Below are 27,129 nucleotides of genomic sequence, written 5' to 3'. Positions count from 1 at the left end.
CATTCTTATATACAATAGGACTTTTCTGACTGACAACATTTATCATTAGCAATTTTCCAACTGGGTTTGCGTCAGGACCTGCCTGATTCTTTAGACTGTGAACTCTCCCTCCCATTCCTGTGTTTATCTGTTCTACATTAAGTATAGATTTCTTGAATGCTTATTCTAAGCCAAACGCTAGTCTAGGGGGAGAGAGAAACAGAAGTGAATAAAACAATAAATATCTTTACTTATACCATGTATAATATCACTTGCTATCCAACACTAAAATTATAAATACTATTAATCACAGAAACTTAAAAACTCTAAGTTAGACCCACTTTCTGACCCTTGCTTCTTGTCTCATTCTAAGCTTATGCAACAATTCCACTAGCTGAGCCCTTGCCTTATCCCTGAGATCAAACTCCTAACAGATGATAGCCAATTTATCATAACTAGAGCACCTTAGTGGCCTCTGCTTTTTATCCTGCTTGGGGCAAACTGCTTAGTACCCCAGCTCCTACAGTACTGAAGTTGTTGTTTGTGGGAATGGGAATACTTTTCTATATAATCAAACAGTAGGATCAAACTACCAGCACACACATACTGCCAATGTCTTTGGCAACAATGGTTTGCCTATTCCTTGATAAATCTGCAGATTTTATCTGCCACTGGATTATCTATAGTAATCTCCAGTGTGAAGTAGGGTCACAGTTTCCTGGCTACCAATGTCTGAGTCTGGTGTGACGGAATGAATGCACATGCAACAAGTTATATGAAGTGAATTTATTATGTACAAATAGGCAACAATGTACCAAAAAAGTCTAAGGTTTGTGAGCTGGTTCCCTAATTCTCAAGAAAACTGCCTGGGGAGGATAGAGTCTTAACTGCATGTGTCCCACTTGCATAGGACCCAAAATGCAGCACACCATGGGTTATGTAGTTCAGGGAAACTTGACTGACTGAACTAAAGCTTGGAAGCTCTGCTTGATTTCACAAGAGAGAATAACAAAGCCCAGGCTTTTTCAAGCAGTTTCTACCTATCTCAGGATATTGCATTCCCAATATATTTTGCAGTTATTCTTGAAAACTACAAGCAAGAGATGGGGGAGACCTGAGTAAGTACAAGCCCACCCAGAGAATTGTGCTGCACCCTATTAGAACAACTATTACTTTATTATTTTGTCAAGTCTAGTAAATGCCTATGAGTCTTCATATCTTACCACCTCTGGCAGTGCTCCAACTTAACAATCAATACCAGTTCCAGAGTATTATCCTTCTCATTTAGCTCCTTTTGCAGCAAATTAAGTCATTCATGCCTACATCCCAATCTATAACATCTTAGCATAGACTGTGGAAGCCTTTGACCAAGACATTGCTGCAATAACAAACATAGACAGTTAAGCACAACTTTCTAATTTATAGGCAAAGTTGCAAAGCTATGAGTTCAGAAATTAGAACTAAAATTGTAGATCAGTCGAATAAAGGTAGAATAGAGGAGATATAATTAACATTGATCAAGTTTTATAAAGAGTTTCAAAATTTAAGACATGTTTTTCTCTAGATAGAGTGAAGCGTTATTATGGGGCCTATCAGGTAAGCATAACCACCAAAGAGGTTATGGTGGTCCAGCAGCAGCTATTACCGAGGTAGCATCTGCAGAGGAAGTCCATTTGGTCCTGAAATACAATTAATCTGGGTATGATAATTTAGCCTTCAATTACTGAAATAGAAGGTAGAAGAAACCTAGGTGCAGGACATAATCAGCAACTGAACTGATAACTTATTAGCACTTGTCTGGCAGGCAGGTGCCTTTTTTTTTTTTTTTTTCTTCTTTTGAGATGGAGTCTTGCTCTGTCACCGAGGCTGGAGTGCAGTGGCACAATTTCGGCTCACTGCAACCTCTGTCTTCCAGGTTCAAGTGATTCTCCTGCCTCAGCCTCCCGAGTAGCAGTAGCTGGGACTACAGGCACCCTCTACCACACTTGGCTAACTTTTGTATTTTTAGTAGAGATGGGGATTTCACCATATTGGCCAGGCTAGTCTCAAACTCCTGAGTTCAGGCGATCTACCCACCTCGGCTCCCAAAGTGCTGGGATTACAGGCGTGAGCCACCGCGCCCAGCCTGGCAGCCTTCTTAGGTATATAGTATACCTGGGCCAATAAACACAGGGCCAACGATGCCAAGGTTGGGAGGATGCATTTACTCAGATATATAATTACAAGCAAAATGTCATTTTTATGGGTTGAAATTTTTAGAAAATCAGAGATTATCAAATCCCACAATAACAATAAATATTTCAAATGGAATTGCTAGTAAAAATAAAATTTAAACCACATGAAATAAAAAGTATCTATGAAAAGTCTTCCTGATACTTTTTAAATCAATTTGTACACTTTCTAAGTAGTTTCATATTTCTTTGTGAACCCGATTGTTTCTGTTAATATTTACACCTACCTGTTGAGACAATACTAACACTATTAAAATCACCCCTTTGTCTCAGCTATGTCCTGGTAAATGAAAATGTGATGTCATTCATTAGATTTACGTCATCCATATCTTCCAGCAGCATGCCTTACCTTTGACATAACCATGCCATAGTATCACATAGAAACTGAGCAAGATGACAGTGAGGTATCCAAGAATAAATTAACTACATCGGAACTTACATAATTTGGTGTTATCATTCTAAAAGGCAGAGCCAGCAAGCTCAAGTTCATAAGATGTGACACATTTCAGAACAATTATTCTGTAATTTTCAGACCAGCAGGGATTTCTTAGTTTTCAGACAAATTCATTTCATATTTGCAAAACGCATTTTATCTCATATGGCAAATGTGTCAAATTTTGTTTACATATATTTTTATTTTTATGGGTACATAGTAGGTGTACATATATGGGATACATGAGATTTTTTTGATACATGCATGCAATGCATAATAATCACATCAGGATAAATGCAGTGTCCATTACCTGAAGCATTTATCATTTATTTGTATTACAAACATTCCAAGTATATTCTTTTATTTAAAAATAAACAAATTATTGTTGACTGTATCCTGTTGTGCTCTCAAATATTAGATTTTTTGTATCCATTAAACCAATCCCACTTCCACCTCCTCTGACTCCACTACCCTTCCCATCCTCTGGTAACCATCATTTTACTTTCTGTCTCCAGGTGTTCAATTATTTTAATTTTTACCTCCAACAAATTAGTGAGAAAATGTGAAGTGTGTCTTTCTGTGCTTGGCTTATTTCACATAACAAAATGTCCCCCAGTTCAACCCATGTTGTTTAAAATGACAGAATTTCAACATGTTTTATGACTGAATAGCACCCCATTGTGTATATGTTCCACATTTTCCTTATCCATTCGTATTTTGATGGGCATTTAGACTGCTTCTGAATCTTGGTTACTGTGAATAGTGCTGCAATAAAAATAGGAGTGCAGATAACTGCTCAATATACTGATTTCCCCTCTTTTGCATATGTACCTAACAAACAGTAGGATTGCTGGAACATATGGTAGCTTCATTTTTAGGTTGTTGAGAAACCTCCATACTATTCTCCACAGTAGTTGTACTAATTTGCATTCCCACCAACAGTGTATGAGGATTCCCTTTTCTTCACATCTTCACCAGCATTTGTTATTGCCTGACATTTGGGTAACAGTCGTTTTAAGGGATGTTATGATATCTCATTGTAGTTTTGATTTGCATTTCTCTGATGATCAGTAATACTGGGCATCTTTTCATATTCCTGTTTTCCACTTATATGTCTTCTTTTGAGAAATGTTTATTCAGCTCTTTTGCCCATTTTTAATTCCGATTATTAGATTTTTTTCTTATTGAGGTGTGTGAGCTCCTTATATATTCTGGTTATTAATCCCTTGTAAGGTGGATAGTTAATAAACATTTTATCTCATTCTATGTGCTGTCTCGTCACCATGTTAACTGTTTATTTTGCATATAGAAGCTTTGTGTGACCACTTTTGCTTTAGTTGCCTACAATTTTGGTATAGCCCTTGAGAAATCTGCAGACCAATCCCCTGGAGAACTTCCCCATTTTTTTTAGTAGTTTCAAAGTTTAGGTTTTAAATTTAAGTCTTTAATCAATTTGATTTGATTTTTTTTTAATATGGTGAGAAATAGAGGTTTAATTTCATTTTTCTGAATATGGATATCCTATTTCCCTCGCACCATTTATTGAAAAGACTGTCCTTTCCCCAATGTATGTTCTTGGCACCTCGTTTGAAAATTAGTTAACTGTAAATATATGGATTTATATCTGGATCCTGTATTCTGTTCCACTGGCCTGTGTGTATGTTTTTATGCCAGTACCATGCTGTTTTGATAACTATAGCTGTAGTATAATTTTTATATCCCTTTTTTGATACATGCATGCAATGCATAATAGGTAAATGAAAATAGGTAATGTGATTTTTCTAGTCAGTTTCATTTTGCTCAGGATAGCTTTGGCTATTCGGGTCATTTGTGGTTTCATATATATTATACGATTGTTTTTTATATTTCTATTGCTGTGAAGAATGTCATTGGTATTTTGATAGGGATTGAATTCCATCTGCAGTTTGCTTTCGATAATATGGACATCTTAACAATATTGATTATTTCATGATCATGGAATATTTCTTCATTTTTTGTGTCTTCTTCAATTTCTTGCTCAATATTTTAAAGTTTTCATTGTAGAGATCTTCCACATTTTTGGTTAAGTTATTCTTAGTTATTTAATTTTATTTTATTTGTAGCTGTTGCAAATGTCATTATTTTTGTGATTTCTTTTTCAGATTGTTTGCTCTTGGCATATAAAAATGCTACTGATTTTTGTATGTCGATTTTGTATCCTACAGCTTATTGAATTTGTTTATCTGTTTTAATAATTTTTTGGTGGAGTCTTTAGGTTAAAAACATAAAATTTGTCGTGGATATTCAAACTAGAGACAAGGAATTTCGATGTTTAGACATAAATTGTGGAAAAGTCTTTTAAACAAGGGAGATTTACAGGTTTGCTTCTTTACTTTCCTCTCCTCCCTCCTTCTCTTGGCTCCTCCTTCCCTTTTTTTCCCTCCTTAAAATCATTTTTTTCTTCCTTTCTGTTTTGAATTTAGGTACATGTAAGAGAGTTTATCATACTACACAGTACATGGTATATCAACCGTTTTGCAAGGCCTTTCCTTTATTTAATTTTTTTTAACTATCATTTCTATTTCTCACTTACAATCTCTACAACCTTCCCTTATGGTTAAATGTGTGTGTTTGTGTGTGCACGCACGCACGCATGTGCGTGCATGGATGTACATGCATGCACTTGCTCATGCGTGTGCACCTACATCTTGGTGAGCCAAAGAATGTTTTTGTTTCTGTGATCGTACCTCCTTATTTCTGTTAAATAGCATTGTGTTGTGAGTCTTAAACTCTTTGTTAATATAACATTTAAACAAAAATGATTTCAGTTGCATATAAGCACGTATTTTCCTACTTCAATATGTTCCACAATATTTTTATGCAGGCCTCCTCCACCTTTTATTGTACATTTCCCATAAGTAGACATATAAGTAGCCTTTATCTAAATGCTAGCAAAAATGTTGCTTCCATGAATGTATCTGTATGTGAGTCTCATGAAACTGCTCAAGCATTTCTGGAGTATAAGGATTTTAACTGCAGATCACAATATATACTTATGTTCAATTTTGTTTTATATTTCCATATTTATTTCCATAATGACTTTTCTGATTAAACTATTTCCAGCATTATACACATGTTTCAAAGTATCTATATATTCACCAAAACATTTATACAATCAAACTTCATGTTTTTCTAGCCATACATGTATAAAATGGTAATTTACATTTATATTTGTATGATTACCAATGAAATTGTCAGACATTCATGTACTCCATATATGAGCTGCCTCTTTATATACTTTGTCCATTTTTTTTCCCATTGGATTTTGTATTTCCTCTCATTGATTTGAGGATAAATTTTTCTATCAATTATTTAATCTTATATTATTTTAAACTGTTTTAAATATAAATAACAAATGATAGTTATTATCACAATCGATTACTTGTCAACTTTTTTGTAGGTATCCTGTGTTAAGCTGAACTCCTTGATCTTAATGTAGTAAAATAATACGTATTTTTGATCCAAATTTCATTTTTTGAGACCTTGTTTTAAGAAAAACTTTTTTTGTTCTAATTCACCAAATGTTTATTAAACACTTACTGTGTGTCAAGTATTTTCCTAGGCATTCTTTTTTCCCAAATAAACTTGTTACAGTTATCCGTGACTCTGAGAGAGTGAGCTATTTTAAGAAATACCTCTAGGGTAAACTGTAATGTTCTATTATGAAAGTTCCTCTGGCAGTATATGATTTCAGAATGATAACCTTCTTCCTGTCGTGCTTTCTTCCATCCTAGATATGCATTGTAGATGATCAGGTGTTCTGAATCCACCATGGCCAAAGCTGATTTTGCAAGATCTGTGTCATCTTTTCGACCAATTGGTGTGGTAAAAGGAGACTTCTCTATTATAACTGCAGCTAGTTTTGCCACTGGGTCAAGGAAGCCAAATACTGTACAAAAAATAAACATCTTGCCAATCTTGACATACACAGGTAAAGCTGCAAGGTATTGGCCCAACAGAGTCAGCTGAGGCTCATTAAGCTTACAAGCTCCAGTTTTTTGGAGGAAATTCATTGAATGGCTGATCACTGGGAACTGAGGCGAATCTAAGGCTTTGAAAGGGAAATCTTCAGGAGAATCATGATTACACTTCATAGTATGAAGGCATAATTTCTCTAAAGGTACATGTAAGATTTCAGGAACAGAATAATCCACAAAGCCTTCAAATTTTTCTCTCGTGTTCCCCCAGAATCAGAAGCCATCTCTGACTCGCCCAGCTCTCCCCTGGCACTGCAAAGCACTGGCTTTACTGACAAATGTCTCAACCAAAGAACTCATCTATCTGCTTTCATGGAGCTTATTTTCTTCTGTTTTTCCAGTGTCAATTACAAACTCAGTATCTGGAAGAGCGCTACCCATCTGCGCAAACTTTGTTGCTAAAACAATCTTTCTAACTCCTGCAGGAGGAAGTGTGAGTGCTGCAGCTTGATCTTGGGTTGAAAGAATAGAGTGCAGAGCTATCAATTTATATGGTTCAGAATACAACCTTCTATCATTTGATAGGAGATCATACAGCTGCTGAACACGAGCCAGGCCTGGGAAAAAGATTAATACTGCTCCTTCAATATTTCCAAACTGGGGACTTTTATCCAAATATGCAAGAAGTTCCAAAATGAAATCCAGGTTGATTTTATGAGGATTCACGTGTAGAGAATAGCATGCTGAGTGAAGTTGCTGTACTTTTGGTAAAATAGATTTAAATCAGCATTTGCTCTAGTCTGAACTGAAATGTATTCTTAATTTTTTTATTCCCCCTGCTTTGTTTGTAACATTAGTGATTATTTCTTCTTCCTACTCCAGAAATTTCTGACAATATCCATTTCTGACAATATCCTGAGTCTTTTCACAGTACAAAGTCTGTTTCTTCTATTACATATTCATGATGAAAGGTCTCAGCAAGATAACTCCTTCCTGAAATTCTGAGAGTGGGGCAGTGTGTGAAATATGTGGAAAATTGTTCACTGCCCACAGCCACACTCATTAGAATCAATTAGAGATGAGACTGTTTTTGTAAAACTTCCTTTAAGATAGTCAGTAGGAGGTCTGTCTGGACACTTCTTTTACGAACCTCATCTACAATAACATGAGACGCATTCGCAAAAGGACCATCTTCTTGAAGTTTCCTTGGCAAAACCCCTGTTGTACAATAGAGTAAACTGGTAGATTCACAAGCTTGAGATAACATCCGGATCTGATATCCACACAAAGAATTCCTTCCTCCAGTTGCATTTTCACAGCCCAATTCTTCACACAGTCTGGTGGCTAAACTCACTGCTGAGATCCTTTGAGGTTGGGTACAGGCAATGTTACATTTACTTGCTCCCTACTCATTTAGAAGCAAAACTTCCAACAGAAAATGTGGTACCTGAGTACTTTTATCACTCCTTGTTTTACCTGCCACAACCACTCAGCAGTGCCTTTAAGAGTTTCAACACTTGAATCCCGATGTTTAAATGCAGGAAACTGTTGTCTTTCCTTTAGAAGTTTTTAATACTTAGGTGTGCCTTGCAACTTTCTAGAGAGGTTTCTAACAGGTTCCAAATCTTCCGTGTTTGCTGATTCCAAGGACAGTGCAGAAAAATCAACAGAAGATAAATTTTCCCAAGATTTCTCAGGATCGTTAGAGTTTTCTCTCCTACTTTCAGAATGCTGTTGTTGCTGCTGTTTCAATGTATTCAAAAGTTTGGCAATAAAAAGGTCACATGGTTTATTGGTTTTCATTTTATTTAATTCTTCCCTTTTCTTTTCTGCATCACTACACTCCAGCCAAACATCTTGGGAAGTAGGATGAAATAACTGATGAACTGACTGCCCTTTAACTAAATGATAAAGAACTAAAGTACGTCTCAGGTGCTGAGCTTGCATGCCATCCTGTTAAGATTGTAGGCATCCTACCAGGACAGCACCTCCCGACTTGCTTACCCTAACCCCACATTTCCAGTATCTACCTACTGGAACTTTTTCAAAGGAACGATTTGGACTCTTGGGAAGAGTCTTCCTGAACCAGTCAATCAGAAATTGTTTGGGAGATTTTCCAGTTCAACTTTGGGTGGTACAGCCAAAATTTCTTACATCATGAGGTTCTTTTTATCTTTCTCTTCTTCAGTAGCAGCTGCAGATTTTTCAAATAACTTAAAAGTTCAATGCACTTTCCCACTCTATGGTCACAGGAGGGTTTTTTCTTTCATTTTATTGATGTGAAATCTTTATGGCTGGATTAAGTACTGGATCATCTTCTAAAGTTTCCATTTTTCTTTGAAATTTCCTTATTTATTTATTTTTTTCCTGAGCCTCCTTTTGGTTTTGCCTTTTTTTTTTTTTTTTTCCAGTTTAAAGGTAGCTAGTTGCTCCTTTGCATCCAGCAGTTTTTCTGCAAAATGTAAGTACCTTTTGTTGGGATCATTTTTTTCCCTCTTCTTCTAAACTTTTAGAATTCTCATTCTTTTCTTCTTCATTTATTGTTCAGTGTACCATGAAATCCATTCTTTCATATTTGCTTCCATATTTCCTTCTTCCTTTTTTGGCTTAATCTTAGGGTCTTTTGCTTTTTTGTTTGTTTTCGTTTGTTTGTTTTGTTTTGTTTTAGGTTGCAATGGAGGTGAAATAGTGGCTTGTACGGGAGACGGCAATTTCAGCCCACTTTTAGGTTGTTACTCTTCAAATTCTTGACTGAATCTTTCAGTGCATCATTTGCAAGGTTTAAACAGAGCCAGTCCAAGGCAGAATGAAGGTCATTTCCATGTAAGAGAGTATTGGTCATGGCATCTTCAATGTCTTAGTCTTAAATAAAAATGCTTGTAAGGCCGTATAAAAATCCTGCAATTTTTTTGGCAGTAAGTCATCCAGAAATCACTCCTTTGTCATTGTTTTGCTTTTTATGTTCATTGATCACTCCCATAATTCCTTGCTCTAGTTTGTTATTAATTACCACTTTCAAAAGAGATTTACCCAGACTTGCAGGACCACCAGAATCATTTGTAGAATTAAAACTATAAATTTTTGAATCTTGCTTGACTCGAGACTTCCTAGTGCTTGCAGCGGCATCGGGCGGGAGGCCTGGACACCAGCTTTTTGTTTTAGGCCTCCTGGGCAGTTCCAGCCCCAGTGGTGGATTTGGCTCTGAAAGCAGACACGGAGGCCCGGACCACCGGACCGCCGTGGCCGCCAGAGCCTTGTGTTTCTTGTCCTTGCCGCCAATGTGGCAGCTGTGGCAGAAGATCATTTGTGGTCCAGGCCCTGGCGCTGCCATCAAGAGCTCTTCACATTCCCCAGCTCCTGCTGCAACACCCTGTGCCCTCGATCCCAAGAAAAGCTTTCCTGCAAGAAGGTAGTAAACATATTTTCTTGTCCTTTCTCCTTTATGTTTTTTACTTGTCATATATATGAGTCTGCTGTGTGTATATTGCAAATTAGCTATTCTGCTTTACTTTTCTCCATGTCTTGGATCTGTTTTTACAGCAGCACGTACTAAGTGATGTTTCCTCACTAATGTCTCTTTTCATCTATATGATATCCACATGGATCTATTTCTGAACCCTCTGTTATGTTCCATATCTTTGTTTGGGGCCAGAGCATCATAGTGTTGATAACTATTGTTTAGGTGCATTTGTTAAAATCTTGCAGGATGAGTCCCCTCCTCTTTTAAACAAAATTGATTTAGATATTTTGACCTTTAATCTTTCATAAATTTTTTAACTCCTTCAACCATCTTGCTGAAATTTATCTTGATACTTCAGTAGCTTTATAAATAACTTGGGTGCAATTATGTTTTTAAAGAAGACATATTTTGTCTTTAAACTTATTCTTTTATCTATTTTGGTTTAGATTTTTATTATTTTGCATTTTGGTAGGATTTTTTTCTGCATACATTATAGTTTGTTTTTTGTTTGTTTGTTTGTTTTTGCTTTGACTTAAGGTTTTTCTATTTTTTTTTTTTTTTTTTTTGGTGTGGGGGTCACATTATCTTGTAATTTTTTTTTATTCTGACACATACCCTAAATAGAAAAGGTATGCATCATGTGTCTGTACAATTTAGAATAAAATAAACATCCAATAACTCACCTCAAGCTTAAGAAACAGAACAATACTCTCCATGATTGCATCTCCCCACTACCCACATACCCTATGGAGGAAACCGACTCTCTCTATTATTGGGTTATTCACGTTCTTCCTTTTCTTTATGATTTAATCATAAAACTATTCTCATATAATATCTTAATTTGTTTCATATTGAATCTTATACATTAAAACATGCTTTATACATTTTTCTGAGATTTTTCTTTTGCTCAAAATGAGAATGAGCTACGTTATTGTATATAGGTGTGTAGTTCATTCTTTGATACCACTATAGAATGTTCAATTGTCTGAATATACTCTGAGTTATTTATAGTTTCTGTTGTTGATTGACATAATGAATTGTTGTAAATACTTTATAATAATGATTGATGTTGCTATGAGCTTTCCTATACATGTCTTTTGATGCACATGTTCAGACTTCTATTGTGCAGCGGCTCTCACAGTGTGAATCCTGGACCAGTACCATCAATACCACTTGGAAACTTGCTAGTAATGCAAGTTATCCAGTCTCACCTCAATCCTACTGAGTCAGAAATTCGAGGGGTAAGACCCAGTAATCTGTGGCTGCTGTATTTTTAAATTGGTAAGTGCATTTATGAAGAAACATTATTGATTTTGTAAGTTGATATTGTACTTGACCATCTTCCTGAACTCTCTTATTATTTGAATATTGCATAACAGTTTTTCATCTTAGTTTTTGACAGAAGCACTACAGCAATTCTAAATTCCTGCACTAACTTGACCTTCTGGAGTACCGAATCTAATTTTTAATGAAGGCAATGGAAAATAATTGGGAGTTTATGTGAACAACACAAACTGAGCAAATGCTAGCATTCTCCTGTGTCTTCCAATTGCTTCCTAATTTTCTGTTATATTTAATATATGTTTAATTCTCTGTGCTACAAAATGAGACCCTTAAGACATGGAAAACATAAATAAAAAATCATAATGTCACTTTGTCAGGCTTGGAATTTTCCACAGCTCTGTGTCTCCTGCCTATTATTTAGCCTCTACTCCATTTAGCATTTATTCAACGGACAGTTCCTCAGCCCAGTCTCTGTTTAGTTGACTTGTTAGCTCCAAGAAAATGACAATCTTTAACCATGATTTACAACCTACGTTTTCTTTGATTATGATTAAAAATATGAACATTTTTAATATTACTATGAGCCCCACATTTTGCTCAATATATTAAACTCACTACTTCAATTTACTTTATGAAATGCTTAAAGCTTGTTGTTGACTCTTAATGAAAAAGCAAATAATCAAACTGCACTTTTAGCCCTGAATAGATGTTAAGTGGTAACCATATCCTTACCTTTAGGGAATTTAAATTCATCATAAAATTGAATTTATTATTTTTTTCTAGCTTTCTTTACTGTAATTCAGATTTTTTTTCTCAGAAAGTCTTCTTTTAGTAGGAATGGTCAGAAATTTACTTGTATTATAATAAACACATAATTATTTTCAAATTATTCAGTTTTTAGAAATGCACCAGGATGTTCAGCTATGCATTGAGTACATCAAATGACCCAAGTCATTAAGAGTAAGAGTAAGAGGAAAGAAAATTGAATCATCGAATAGTCTTTACAGAAAAAATGTTCATTTTATTACATTTCGAGATCTGAGTGTGCTTATTATTTCCTTTTATCTGCACTATTAAATCAGGTTGAAACATGAAAAACAAATCAGTTCATTAAGTTGAGAAAAGTGAACCAATATTTCTGAGAAAGCTTATGCTGTTCCAATGACATTTGTAAGCTTTTTGATAGGAAAGGGCTTAAGGCTGTAGCTGTAAGAAGAAAGTAAAAGGCACAATGGCAAGAAAATACTAAAAACACCAACTAAATTAAAGATCAATATAAATTATTATAGATTTATTGCGATTTTTTATTTATTGTAAAGCATAGTCTTAAAATAATTCAGTTACCTAGTTGTGAAGTTGATAGCTTTAGAAAGAGCCTAACAATCATCTTGAGCACTATTATCAAATAAAGTTTTTTAATTTTTCGTTTGGGTTTTTATTGCTCCTTTTCTAGTGCTTCAACCATAATATTCATTTTAAATGAAGAGATTAATTATTTACTTGTTCTATATATTCTGTGTCCATCAAAACAGTTCAATAGGGTCTTCAAGTGTGAATCTAAGATTTGTGGAAGGTAGTATTTACTATTAAGTACACATTCTATATTTATTTATAAATACTATCAACTTGTTAATAAATATTTATGTAGTTATGGATAAAATGTGGTAAAATTAAAAATATTTTTTTGAAAAAACTATTTATTGAATAAAAAGATTGTTTACTAAAAGTAAAAGCCATCCAGAACTTCAGCTTCTATTTATAAACTTAACAATGGTTGTTTTTAGAACATTGCAAACACTTTCAATTGTAGACAAAGCATAAACAAAATATAACAACACTATTATAATACTTACATTTATATAAAATGATAATATCTCTGATTTAATTAATTTCTTATTTCCATGTATTCTCATATCTTCTAAAAATTGCAGTGCACTAATCCATAATAATTTCTGTATCTCTGGAATTATATTAACGTTATCAAACATGAGTAGAAAAGACTACTTCTTCATCCAAGTTAAGGTTTTAAGTTCTGGGTTACTAAACAATTGATTCCTGGAAAAGAAGTAGATTTGCTAGCATAGCTAAACCTCCATGAGTAAGCAAACCAACTTACTATAGTCAAACTCCATGTTTACTTCAATGAGTCTTTTCAAGCTCATCAATTTAATGAACGTATAATTGTCATGAAAGCCAGTTCTTTCTCCTTGTGTTCTTTTAGCTATGCTTTTCAGACATTACTTGGTCAATTGGCCTGCCATTTGTTTCATATTGACTTCATCAGTTAATACTGTCAAAAATGTTTGCCTATCTTTGTAAATAACTCATTCTGATTAACAGTGTAATCCTGAAATTTTCATACTCCAATCATAATGTATTATGTCTATTGAGTCACCTTTTCCATTTACAACATTTGATTAAGCCATAATCTTTCAAAAATATAGTTTGACACCATTTTTTCTTTGCTACATTGGTAATAACTCACAGTTTTAAAAAATATATCCATATTATTTGCTACTTCTATCTTCCAGAGTTGAACCCAAATTCTTCTTCTGTTAAGTGTGGCTGGGACTTAGTGATTATCTTGTAACAATTAAAGTGAAGTAGAACATCGGGTGCGGTGACTAATGCCCGTAATCCCAGCACTTTGGGAGGCCAAGGTGGGTGGATCACCTGAGGTCAGGAGTTCGAGACCAGCCCGACCAATATGGTAAACGTTCATCTCTACTAAAAATACAAAAATTATCTGGGTTTGGTGCCAGGCACCTGTAGTCCCAGCCACTCGGGAGGCTGAGACAGGAGAATTGCATGAACCCTGGAGGCAGAGGTTGCAGTGAGCCAAGATTGTGCCACTGCACTCCAGCCTGGGTGATAGCATGAGACTCCATCTCAAAAAAAAAAAAAAAAAAAAAAAAGGAAAAGAAAAAAGAAGTAGTAGTGATGGAAGTGATGATGAGCAACTTTCAAGGATAGGTTATAATAAAAAGGAACTTTTTTTCCTTTTTTTTTTTTTGTTTTTTTTTAAGACTGGGTGGTGCTCTGTCTCCCAGGCTGGAATGCAATGATGCAATCATAGCTCACTGTAGCTCAAACTCCTGGTCTCAAGCGATCCTCCACCCTAGGCCTCCCAAAGCACTGGGATAACAGTGCCACCACACTCTGCCAATTAGGACAATCCCTACAGAAAATGGTATGAAGGTTTTTCAAAGAACTAAAATTCGAATTATCATTTAATCCAGCAATCTCACTACTGGGTATCTACCCGAAGAAAAAGAAATCATTATATAAAAAAAGACGCCTGCAATTATATGTTTATCAAAGCGCAACTCAAAATAGCAAAGTCACAGAATCAGCGTAAGTACCCATTAATGGATGAATGAATAAAGACAAGGTGGTGTATTTACATATCATGGAATTCTACTCAGTCATAAACGTTGAAATGATATCTTTTGCAGCAGTATGGATGGAACTGGAGGTCATTATCTTAAGTGAAATAACTTAGAAACAGAAAGTCGAATACCACATGTTTTCACTTATAGGTGGGAGCTAAAGAATGAGAACACAGGAACATACATAGTGGATTACTAGACATCGAAGACTCCAAAAGGCAGGGGCGTGGGAGAAGGCTGAGAGAAGAGAAATTACCCACGTGGTATGATTTACACTATTTGGGTGATGGTTACAGAAGAAGCCCAGACTTCACCATTACGCAATATATCCATGTAACAAAAATGTTCTTGCACTCTCTAAATTTATTTTTAAAATAAATACAAAAAATGGAAAGTACTGCAGCTTCCATCTTAATTTGTCAGTCTCTTTCTTTCTATTGGGATAAGCCAAGATCGAGTAGCACCTGAAAGGCCTTCAGTAAAGACCCTTGAGAATCAGAGGCCTGCCAGCATCCAGGTGTGTTAGCTCAGTAGCAGATTCTCCAGCTACAGTGGAACCTTGAGATGGCTGCAACCTGACCCTGAGCCAAACTACCATGTAAAAACACTCCCAGATTCCTACTACTTTGAAAGTGAAATAACGAATGTTTTGGTGTGTATTACACATTAGATTTTCTATATTATAGATGATATCGATGTTTTTGTATATTCACATTATGAGATTCACATGACTTTCTATGGAATCAGTATACTCTATAACCCAAGCTTTATCATTCTCTTTTTATGCCCAAATGATCACAACTTGGCCAAGGGGAGGTGCTTTTGGTCTTTCAGTAATAACAGATATCTTTGGGTTTCATTCCTCCGACTTGAAATACTAAAACTTTCTGGCAGCAGACTGTTTCAAACACGTCCTATTTTTGAGGGAGTTGGGGTCATGTATACAATGATACATATGCCTCCAAGCTGTATTACTTGTTTTCTCTCCACTTACAGTACAGTTTCCTACCCACCTCCTTCCTCTTGTCAGTTAAGTCTGCATAATGCTGCCTCCTAGAAAAACTTACCTGGCTTTCCTCCTTAAAAGGGCCCTGGTACAGCACTTTCTATGCTGTATTCTTATGGCACTTACGCCTATGAGAGAAATTATATACACGACTTGCAGCTTTTTGTATTGTAGACTATGAGAAGGTTTTTTTTTTTTTTTTTAAATTGATCTGTAGGAATGTATTACCATTTTTCTGAAATAAGGAAGTACATTTAAATTTTGATGCAAGTGTTTCAACTCTTTCCCTAAAGTTTTCTAACAGTAAAGTGGATGATTGTTCCTCATGTAAGTACAGGTGCAGTTTGAACTTTTATCATTTAAAAATCAAGAAAATTCCTTCAGTCATTTTCTAACTCCTGGCCTAAGCTGAAAATAAAACTAGGTCAGATTTATTGAAGACCAGCAGTGTGTCCTACACAGCACTATGCGCTATATATGTGTCATCTCATTTACTCCTGCAGATTATTACCCTGTGAGGCTGCTACCAGCATTACTCTTATTTTAGACCAAAGAAATTAAGTCAGAGGGAGACTTAGCAATAGGCTCAAGGTCACAGAGTCAGAGCAGTGTCAGAATTTGAAATTTAATATTTGAATTCTAAAATCTATACCTTGACCACGAATATCAGATTACTAACAGATTTCTAGAAAATCTATCTCATGAATGTGACATAAAATTTGAAGATGCATTTTGACAGACATACTTTTATTGCCAATTTTTATACAAATGTAATTCACGGAAAAATAAAGAGCTTACAGAAATATAAAGTAAAAAGAAAGTTTTCATGATGCAGCTATGCAGGAAAAAAATGTTCACACTTGGAATATATTTAGAAACATATAAATTGTTATAAGGAAAAAATTAACATATGCCCCAATAGTAGAATAATATCAAGAGGAGAAGTTCCTATCGACTACTTTTTATTATGTTTTTTCGTATATAGGAAAAAAATGTTTAAGAAATTTTTTATTTTTATTTCTATCCACAACTTCTTAAAAGTAACCTTATGTGTTTACCGTGCCCATTTTCCACATATGCAAAAATCAGCAGCTGCAGGGAATAAAATAGATAAGTGTGATATTATAATGTATCACAAATTGTAAGTATCAACATCACAACCCAGAGAATACAAATTAGCTTAAAGGAAAGATCAGAGGTGACATGGGAATGGGCTTTAAAAAGGCACAATCATGATTTAAATTTTGTAATTGGCTATCTCTTAGCTGATACTTTTTAGCCCACATGAAAGACTATATTAACCTTGAAAGCATAAAATATTTTGTTTGCCCTCACAAAATATCAATCTAGATTTTATACAGTTTATAAATTATATTTTTCTTTCACGTTATTATTTTAAAGATACATTACACTGTCAATTCTACACAGTTGGAAAGTGAGATTCCCAATATTAAGGTATCTCTTTTCCTTTAATTAACATTTTTGTTTATTTTGTTTATCTTATCTTTGTGTAGTTTTTTCTTCCTGAGCTAGAAAAGCGTTCATCAGAAGTTTTATAGGGAGAATATGGATTCAATACTTTAAAATTTTACCTTTGAAATGCAAAATATAGAAATAGAAATGAATAATTCAGTGAGTCATTCACATACCTTGAAGACATCGATTTGCTTATATTTACTTGGCCTTGGTTGAGTCATCTGCTAGCAACTTTCAGAAAAGGGGCATTCAAGGAAAAAGAAACAATTTCTCTCTCTCTCTCTGTTTCCCTCTCTCTCTTCCCTCTCTCCCTTGCTTTGTTTCTTCACTCCCTTCCTTCACTTTCTCTGTTTCTTCACTCCCTTCACTCTCTGTCTTCTCTCACTGTCATTTCCCTTTCCTCCCTCTGTTAGATTTGTGAATATACTGTTCTCTCGGAATGTAAGAAGCTGGTAATATCCTTTTGGTTACCTTAAGTAACCAAAAGCCACGTATTTAACAGAGTAAAATAAAGAAACTATTGGACAAAGTCTCACTTCTTTTACATATTTTTAAGCTTTTAAATTGTTTAAAATATTCTATTAGATTTCATGCTATTCCTCCACATTGCTATTTTTCCATATATAAAGGCAAGTCCGAGAAATCAAAGATAAAGTCATATTGGATATATTGATTATTTTTCTAAATTATCTTATCCTCATCCCATTATTTTTAAAAATAAATCGGAACAAATTTTGCATTAATCTCAAATGCATGTTAGGAATGATTGATCAGCATTTGAATTTATGGACATTTATGGAAATTTGAATTTCTGGAAATCACACAAAAGGCAAAAGTAATTCATCATCTACAGGCTCAATCATAGTAAAATGAAGCATTTAAAAACATTTATTGTAAATCTTCCATACCACAGTTCCATCCATGAAGGATTTCATTCTTTTTAATGCTGAAGAATATTTTGTTGTATATATGTACCATATTTCATTTATCCATTCATTCACTGATAGGCATTTAGGTTGCTTCTGTATCTTGGTTATAGTAAATAATGTTGCAAGAAACATGGAGGTGCTGACATCTCTTCAAAATACTGATTTCTTTTCCTTTGGACATATACCCAGCAATGGGATTGCTGGATCATATGGTAGTTCTATTTTTAGTTTTTTGAGGAACCTCCATACTGTTTTCCATGGTGGCTGTACTAATTGACATTTCCACCTACAACGGTGTGTAAGATTTCCTTTCACTCCATATCCTTGCCAGCATTCATTACTGCTTGTCTTTTAGTTAAAAGTCCTGTTAGCCGGGGTGTGATAATATCTCATTGTAGTTTTGATTTCCAATACTCTGATGATTCGTAGTGCTGAGTAAATATCTATATATGTGTTGGCCATTTGTATGTCTTCTTTGAGAAATGTCTGTTCAGGTATTTTGCACATTTTAAAATCAGATTTTTTCCTATTGAGTTGTTTGAATTCCTTATATATTCTGGTTATCAATTTCTTATCAGATGGGTAGTTTATGAATATTTTATCTCATCCCGTGGGTTATCTTATCTCACTGTAACACGTAGTAAACTCCCTGAAGCTCTGGTCAAATAATAGCATTGCTCTGTTCTAATTTAGAGTAACTTGTGCCATTTAACTTTTGCTACAGCTGACATTACCAGCTCCTCTACACTACCCCATGATCAGAGCAAAGAAGCTATACCGACAGCCTCACGATATATTCTGTGATTCCTTCCACTAACATGCCTTTGGTTATGCTTTTCTATAATGCAGAAAAAGTGTGGGAAAAAAAATGGTCCCATCCTTCCTCATTTCCCCGACTCCAGATTTTTAAATCAGATATATCCTAAAAATGAAATGACACATCCCCTCTGTTATTTTTCTTTCATGGACTAGAACTATTTTTTTATATATACTATGATAGCATTTAATTTATTTCTCTCTAAAGGCTCTAATCATTTTCTACTGTCTTTTTAAATTTGTATTCATGCTTTACTTCTCCTGATAGACACAAAGCAGGTCACATTACTTATATATCATTGAATCACCCACAGAGCATGGTGGCACATCTTTCAAAGAGCAGGAACTTGATCATACTTTAGGGGAAGGGGGAGAACTAATAAATTATGCAAAATATGTACAGCCAAAATTAAGAGTTACAGATTCAAGATATTTTGGAAATCTATAAAAACAATTGTAAGAATAAGTGCATATATTTCTTCATCTAATATCTTATGCAGAGTAAAAATAACTAATTCATGGATTTCCCAATTCCGGAATTTTGCAGTAATTTTGAATTTGAAAAAGATCTTAGGAAAAAGTTTTTGGAATAGTTTAAGAAATATATATAAGCATCTGGAGAAAATGCTTTTTTTATATTCTAATTTACATTTATGACTATCCTCCTCAAAAATTAAATTAAAAAATTGAATCAAGAGAATGTGCTTGGTTTTGTTTTTCTGTATGGAGTTAATGAATAATTCTCTCTTTTCCAAATGTATTTTCTTAAGCAATAAATATGTACAAGGAAATATAAGTTTATTCTGTCTCTGTAAATTTTGGTAAACATGGAAAAGATGTTTTAAGTCAGATTTTTAAGAAGTCTAAGAGACTAATGCTTAGTGCTGTTTTTGCAATTAGGTTCACTAACTTAGATGGAATGTTTCTGGAAATCTATTGTAAATTGGTAGTAGGAATATGGATTACATATATCCTTACAAAATTCATAAATATGCTTCTTAGTATAACACTGGCTCCTGACTCAAAGACTATTTTACATTCTCCTTTAATTACTCAGATTACAAATATAGTATTTAATTAATGATTACTCATTAACAAAAATTATCTTTATTTCTCACATTTTTAAGATAAAGTGAAAAAATTCTGCAAACAAAAATTTCAACACATTTTAAGTGAAATCCAAAAGCAGGTTTTTGACCTGGATTATGCAGTTTATAAATATCTAGTATAAGTATAAGAATAAATATAAAACATAACCAAACAAACTCTCTAGCAATTTTTTTCCTTCTTTTACTTCATGGATATATTTAGGAACAACTTTTTTCCTGACACTATATTAGCTGCCTCATGTTTTGTAACATATCACTCCAAAACCTAAGTAGTTTAAACAATTGTAATTGTTATGTCTTTATAATTTCAGAGGATCAGGAAACCCAGAACAACCTGATTACGCAGTTCTTGTTCAGAGTGTTTCATAAGGTTCCAATCAGTTATTCTGGGACTCTGGTCATCTGAAGGTCTTACTGGGATGGACAGGCCATTTGCAAAAGGTTAACATGTACAGTAGCAAATTGGTACTTATTATTTTATATAGTAATAGAGTCTTAGTTTTTCTCCACATGGGCCCCTTACTAGGGTTGCTTAAGTGTCCTAATTCCATAGCATCTGGCTTCCCCAGAACCAGATCAAGAGCAAGAAAGATTTAATACGCCTATCCTAGCCTCAGAAGTTACATACTCTCTCCTCTTCCATACTCTGTTTTTCACAATGGCCAGCCCTTCTTCAATATTGGAGGAACAACCTGTATATCAAGAACTGAGACTAATCCCAGGCTATCTTGAAGGCTGTCTACTGTTAAGCTTAATAACTTTAATTAGTATATCTAAAGCTCAGGGTTTTTTTTTTCTGTAAAATGAGTGGTATGGACTAGATTAGAATCTGCAAACTTTTTTTCTGTAAAGAGCAACAAAGTAAATATTTTAGGATCTGTGGGTCATATAGTCCCTGTTGCATCTACTTAACTCTCTGGTTTAGCACAAAAGAGGATGTAAATTACACAAATGAATGTACATTGTTTTCAAAAGAAAAAAAAAACTTTGTTTACCAAATAAATTTGGATTTCACTTATATAAAATGTAGCTTGCTGACCCTGGACTAAATGATTGCCAATGTTTCTTTCATTTTAAAGATTCTAATTATATATTATTTATGTAGGATATAGAATTTCCATTTCATATTAATTTAAAAGAGTAAGCACACTATATATATACAATAATGTTGAAAAATATTAAAGACATATGCTTGCTATGGATAAAATTGTGTCCTTACCAGATTTATATGTTGAAGTCCTAACACCCAGTGTAACTGTGTTTGGAGATAAGGTCTTTAAGGAGGTAATTATAGCTAAATGGTGTCATAAGATTGGAGCCCTAATCCAAAAGGACTAACGTCCTTATGAGAATATCAAAAGGCACCAGAGATCCCTCTCTGTCTCTGAGGTCACAGAGAGAAGGCTATGTGAAGACACAGAATAAAAGCACCTATCTGCAAGCTAGGAAGCGGGGTCTCATCAGAAACTAAATATGCTGGTACCTTCATCTTGAACTTGCAATTTTCAGAACTTTAAGAAAATAGATTTCTGTTATTTAAGTCACTTAATCTGTGGCATTCTGTTATTGCAGCCTGAGCAGACTAATACTACTCACAACATGTTTAGATTTCATTGTGTTAATAACATACAAACTTATTATACTTTCCCCTTCTTAAAATCATCCCTTTCTTTAACCTTACATTTCCCTGTAGGCTACATCTTTTTTCTATAATTCCTTTTATTACAGAGTTACTACAATAATTGTCTTTTACTATCTCTACTTCCTATAATGGCATTACAATTACACTTTCTTCCCCACCACTGTACTGAATTCTTGTCAAAGTCACCATATCCAATGGTCAAGGCTTAGTACTCATTTATGGTCCTCTCACCTGCATTTAATACATATTCTCACTCTGTCCTTTTGCAACCCCCCCCTTTTTTTTTTTTTAATCCTCCTGGGTATCACACTATGTCATATTCCTCTTTCCTCAATATTCATTCTCAAGCGTCTTCAGATGGTATTTCTACTTAGTGAAATATGCCAGGATCCAGGTCTAGAGCCTCTTTTCTTCTGCATCAATACTGAAAAACAGTGTTATTTGTGATTCTATCTGCACTGATGGTTCTAAATACTTTTATGTACTGTTTTTAATACATGCAAAATTGTCTCTAGCCCTGACCTCCCCTGAAATTCCAAATTTATATAGGTAATTGTTAATTAGAAACCATGTCTAATAGACCAGGTGTCGGGAACTGGATAGCTGTACGAGGTGTGTTAGGGACCCGTCCGCACAGCAGGAAGCAAGCAGTGGGCAACTGAGCATTGCGCCTGAGCTCCACCACCTGTCAGATTAGCGGTGGCGTTAGATTCTCATAGGAGTGCAAACCCTATTGTGAACTGTGCATGCGAGGGATCTAGGTTGTGTGCTCCTTATGAGAATCGATGATAAATACAATGCACTTGAATCATCCCGAAACTATACTCCACTCCCTCTGGTCTGTGGAAAAGTTGTCTTCTATAAAACAGGTCCCTGGTGCCAAAAAGTTGGGGACAGCTGTAATAGACATTTGTAACTAAAAAGCCCCAGTGTAGTTGTCAATATCCACTGCTCACCAGTCTTGTTACTTTACCATGTTCCTGATATCAAGAAATGATGCCACTATACATGGAGTTGCTCAAGCCAGAACCAGAGAATCATGTATGTTATGGAGTGATTGGTACTGATTTGTGAAAACCTTGACAACAGAGGTGAGGGGGAGAGAGCCAAACCTTCAAGATTATCCCATGCGACTAACTGGGTCTAAATTTTCTATAGAGTCAAATGGCCATTTGCTGACTAGAGGTCACACAGCTAAAATAAGTTCCCCTAAAACACACACCTCTGTTTAACTTTGAGACTTTTCCAAGTTTAGCTGTATCAACCAATCAGGGCTCACATGCATTAACCAATCAAAACTCAGCTGCAGTGACCAATCAGAACTAAGCAAGTTTGTGTCTTTATTTACATAAATGACCTGGTTGGAAACCTGAGCAGGAACTTTGGCTTTAAAACTCAAACCCTCCATTTGTTCCCTGGAACACACCTTTATTTTACACCAAAGTCCGCATTTCCTGGTTTGCAAACTTTTCATTGGAATAATGTCTCTTTCCTCCAAATTCTTTTTCAGATAACTGTTCATAGCTTATTGTTATTTCGTTAGAAATTTTGTGACATGATTTTTAAAATAATTCACTATTAAATTATTTAGAATCAAACTATATTCAGTTACCTGAAACTATACAAAAAGTTCAGGTGATAAATAGTTTTAAGTGAGGAATAGTTTTCAAGTGAAAAAACTATTGTGATCAGTACTGATCACATTTAGCTGACAGACATTTCAGTTCAATAAATATAAAATTGTCAGTGAGAAATTAATAGTAAGTTATTATTCATGGTTGAGAAATTAACAGTATGTCACACATCAGGTTTAATGATAATGTACTTAATAAGAGTTAGTAAATTTTCATTCTACTCTCTTTGTCAAATCATGATTGAATCGCAATCTATAGATACAAAATTTTGGCAAACAAAAGAACAATCAATAATATGTCTTGAATAAATTGGTTTATGAAAAGCATAATATGTATTTTGTATCTCATTAATATTTGGATATTGTGAGCTACAAATATACACACACATAATTTTGAAACACCATTTATCAAACATTTACTGGTACACTGTTGCTGAGATTCATCTTTGACTCTTCTCTTTTCTTATGTTGTGTATCCAATCCATCAGCAAATTCTATTAGTTCCACAAAATAGATCTCCAATCCATGTACTTATTTCTAACTTGTCTACCTTTACCTTAGGTAAAGCTATAATCAACTTTTTTCCTAAGATACTGCAATAATTTCTTAACTAAACTCTCTATTAGTTAGTCTTTCCTAGTTATTTTCCATTTCGGCATAGGAATCTGAATGATCCTTTCAAAACTTCTATTCAATCACATCATTACCCTCCTTAAAACTCCAATGACATTTCAAAACACTAGGTGAAAGTCTTTAATGTAATCTTCTGGAAATTACCTTCTCCAACATCATTTTTGTATGCTCATTCTTTTATTCCCTTTAGCTTCTTGAACATTTTGCCATTCCTGAAGTATTCCAGGTTTGTTTCACCTCAACTGTCTTATAAAAAAGCTTTTCTTCCTTTCCTTTCCTCTTCTCTTTTTTTTTTTTTCTTGCTCTGTCATCTAGGCCAGAGTTCAGCAGCGCAATTACAGCTCACTGCAGCCTCAACCTCCTGGCTCAAGCAATCTTTCCACTTCAGTATCCGTGGTATCTGGGACCACAGGCATGGACCACCATGCCTGGGTCTTTTTTTTTTATTATTTGTTTTTTAGAAACAGGATCTCACTATGTTGACCAGGCTGGTCTTGATCTCCTGGGTTCAAGCAATCCTCCCACCTCGGTCTTCTAAAGCACTGGGGTTACATGAGTGAGCCACTGCCCCTGGCCAGGAAGGTGTTACTTAATGATTCTCACTTTCCTTTCTTTCATTTAGCTCTTCATATAAACATTTGATCCTCAGAGGAATCATCTCTGACTAGCTTAATGAAAATGGCATCTCCTAGTATATCTTAAAATGCTATATTTAATTTTCAGTTCCTTATGTGTTATATTTTATAAATTATTTGCCTTCTCCATAAGAAGACAAACTACATGAGGGTAATTATGAGAAGAGGAAAGTTGGACACACAAAAAGACATCAGGGAGGTGAAACACCGAATTATCATGGTGGACAGCAGGCAGGACTACACTGTAGCTTCAACTCGGAGAGAGAGAGCAGCATGCAGAGATTCGCATCATGAATTTTAGCTCCAGATCAACTGCAAGAACAAAACAGGAATCCCAAGAGGAACCACAGACACTCTGAAGGAAGCAGAATGCTCCTGCAGGACCTGGTAGACACTCCAAATACTGTGAGTGCCCCAGTTGAGGAATTGGGAAAGAGAGATCCTCCTCTCCCATACACACACCCCCACCAGGGAAACTGAAGGTCTGTTTGCGGGGGCACTTTCCGACTTTACCTTGAGCTGAGTCAATATAGAAAGCTGAGCGAAATACAGGGGTAGAGGAAGCAGAGGGGAAGGCCCTGGGAGCTTGCTGGGTCCCCAAGCAGGCCATTCCTGCCTGGCACCACAGGGTTCCTTTGGGAGGGTGGCCAGAGGAGTGGGGATAAAATGTCAGAGGCTGAAAGAAGTCTCCTGCTGAACTTTGTAACAATTCGAACCAGAAGAGAAGCCTCCTGGCCAGAACTCCAGGGAGGGTGTGAATTCGGTGTGCTGATTCCATAGGCCAGGGAATAACCAAGTCCTTTTATTTCACAACTGGGAACCTGGTAGTCTGGGGCAAGTTCTCAAGCCCAGCTAGCCTACCACCTGGAAACAGACCCAGGGCTTTTAGGGGAGCATGGTGGGAGTGAGACCAGCCCTTTGGCTTGTGTGGGAGATGGGTGAGGCTTGTGACTGCCAGCTTTCCCCCACTTCCTGAGAAATGGCATGAATCAACCGAGGCAGCCATAATCCCCCTAGGTACACAAATCCATTTACCTGGGAACCTCACCCATGTCCCCCACAGTGACCACAGCAAGACCTGCGCAAGGAAAGTCCGAACTCAGACACAGCTATCCCTGCCAGCACCTATTGGGCCTTCCCTATCCAGGCTGAAAGCTAAAGACAAAGGGCTCTCTGTCTTCAATATGCTTGGGAGTTCTGGGGCCCCAACTGCCTCAGGTTCCTCTCCGTACTACCACAGCTGATGCTCTCTGGAATGTGCCACCACCCAGCAAGAAGCCAATCAGCACAAAAATAAAGCACTAAGCCACCAAAGCTAAGAGCACTCACAGAGTCCATTTCACTCCCCTTCCGTCTCCACCAGAACAAGTGCTGGTATCCACAGCTGAGAGACTCATAGATGGTTCACATCACAGGACTCTGTGCAGATAACCTCCAGTACCAGCTCAGAGCCAGGTAGACTTGCTGGGTGGCTAGACCCAGAAGAGAGATAAAAATCACTGCAACTCGACTCACAAGAAGTCACATCCACAGGAAAAGGGGAGAGTACTACATCAAGGGAACACCCCGTGGGACAAAAGGATCTGAACAAGAACCTTCAACCCTAGACATTCCCTCTGACAGAGCCTACCCAAATGAGAATGAACCACAAAACCACCTCTGGCAATATGGCAAAACAAGGCTCTTTAACATCACCCAAAAATCACACTAGTTCACCAGCAATGAATTCAAACCAAGTAGAAATCTCTGATTTACTTGAAAAGTAATTCAGGTGGTTAGTTATTAAGCTCATCAGGGAGGCACCAGAGAAAAGTGAAGCCCAATGCAAGGAAATCCAAAAAACAATGCAAGAAGTGAAGAGAGAAATAATAGAGGGAAAGATCCTATTTCTAAAAAATAAATAAATAAAGTAAAAAAAAAAAAAAAAAAAAAAAAGACCCAGGCATGGTGGTACATGCCTGTGGTCCCAGATACCACGGAGGCTGAAGTGGAAAGATTGCTTGAGCCAGGAGGCTGCAGTGAGCTGTAATTGCACCACTGAACTGCAGTGAGCTGTAATTGCACCACTGAACTCTGGCCTAGATGACAGAGCAAGAAAAAAAAAAAAAGAGAGAAGAGGAAAGGAAAGGAAGAAAAGCTTTTTTATAAGACAGTTGAGGTGAAACAAACCTGGAATACTTCAGGAATGGCAAAATGTTCAAGAAGCTAAAGGGAATAAAAGAATAATAGAGGGAAATAGCATAAAAAAAAATCAAAATTTCAGGAAACATTGCACACACTTATAGAAATGCAAAATGCTCTGGAAAGTCTTAACAATAGAGTTGAACAAGTAGGAGAAAGAAGTTCAGAGCTCAAAGACAAGATCTTTGAATTACCCAATCCAATAAAGAAAAAAAAAAAAAAGAACAAGAAAATATGAACAAAGCCTCCAGGAAGTCTGGGATTATGTTAAACGATCCAACCTAAGAATAACTGATGTTCCTGAGGAAGAAATCTAAAAGTTTGGAAAACATATTTG

The 27,129-nt window shown here is 35.6% G+C and overlaps 2 pseudogenes; both read right to left on the bottom strand.

Moving 5' to 3' along the window:
* Window positions 1-6,203: 6,203 nt before the first annotated feature.
* On the bottom strand, window positions 6,204-6,959 carry LOC116271058 (annotated as a pseudogene).
* Window positions 6,960-8,004: 1,045 nt separating this feature from the next.
* Window positions 8,005-10,078, bottom strand: LOC101022969 (annotated as a pseudogene).
* Window positions 10,079-27,129: the final 17,051 nt, after the last annotated feature.

The sequence above is a fragment of the Papio anubis genome, chromosome 1 (genome assembly GCF_008728515.1).
Source record: "Papio anubis isolate 15944 chromosome 1, Panubis1.0, whole genome shotgun sequence".
Lineage (NCBI taxonomy): Eukaryota > Metazoa > Chordata > Mammalia > Primates > Cercopithecidae > Papio > Papio anubis.
This window is presented reverse-complemented; position numbering and strand designations above follow the sequence as displayed.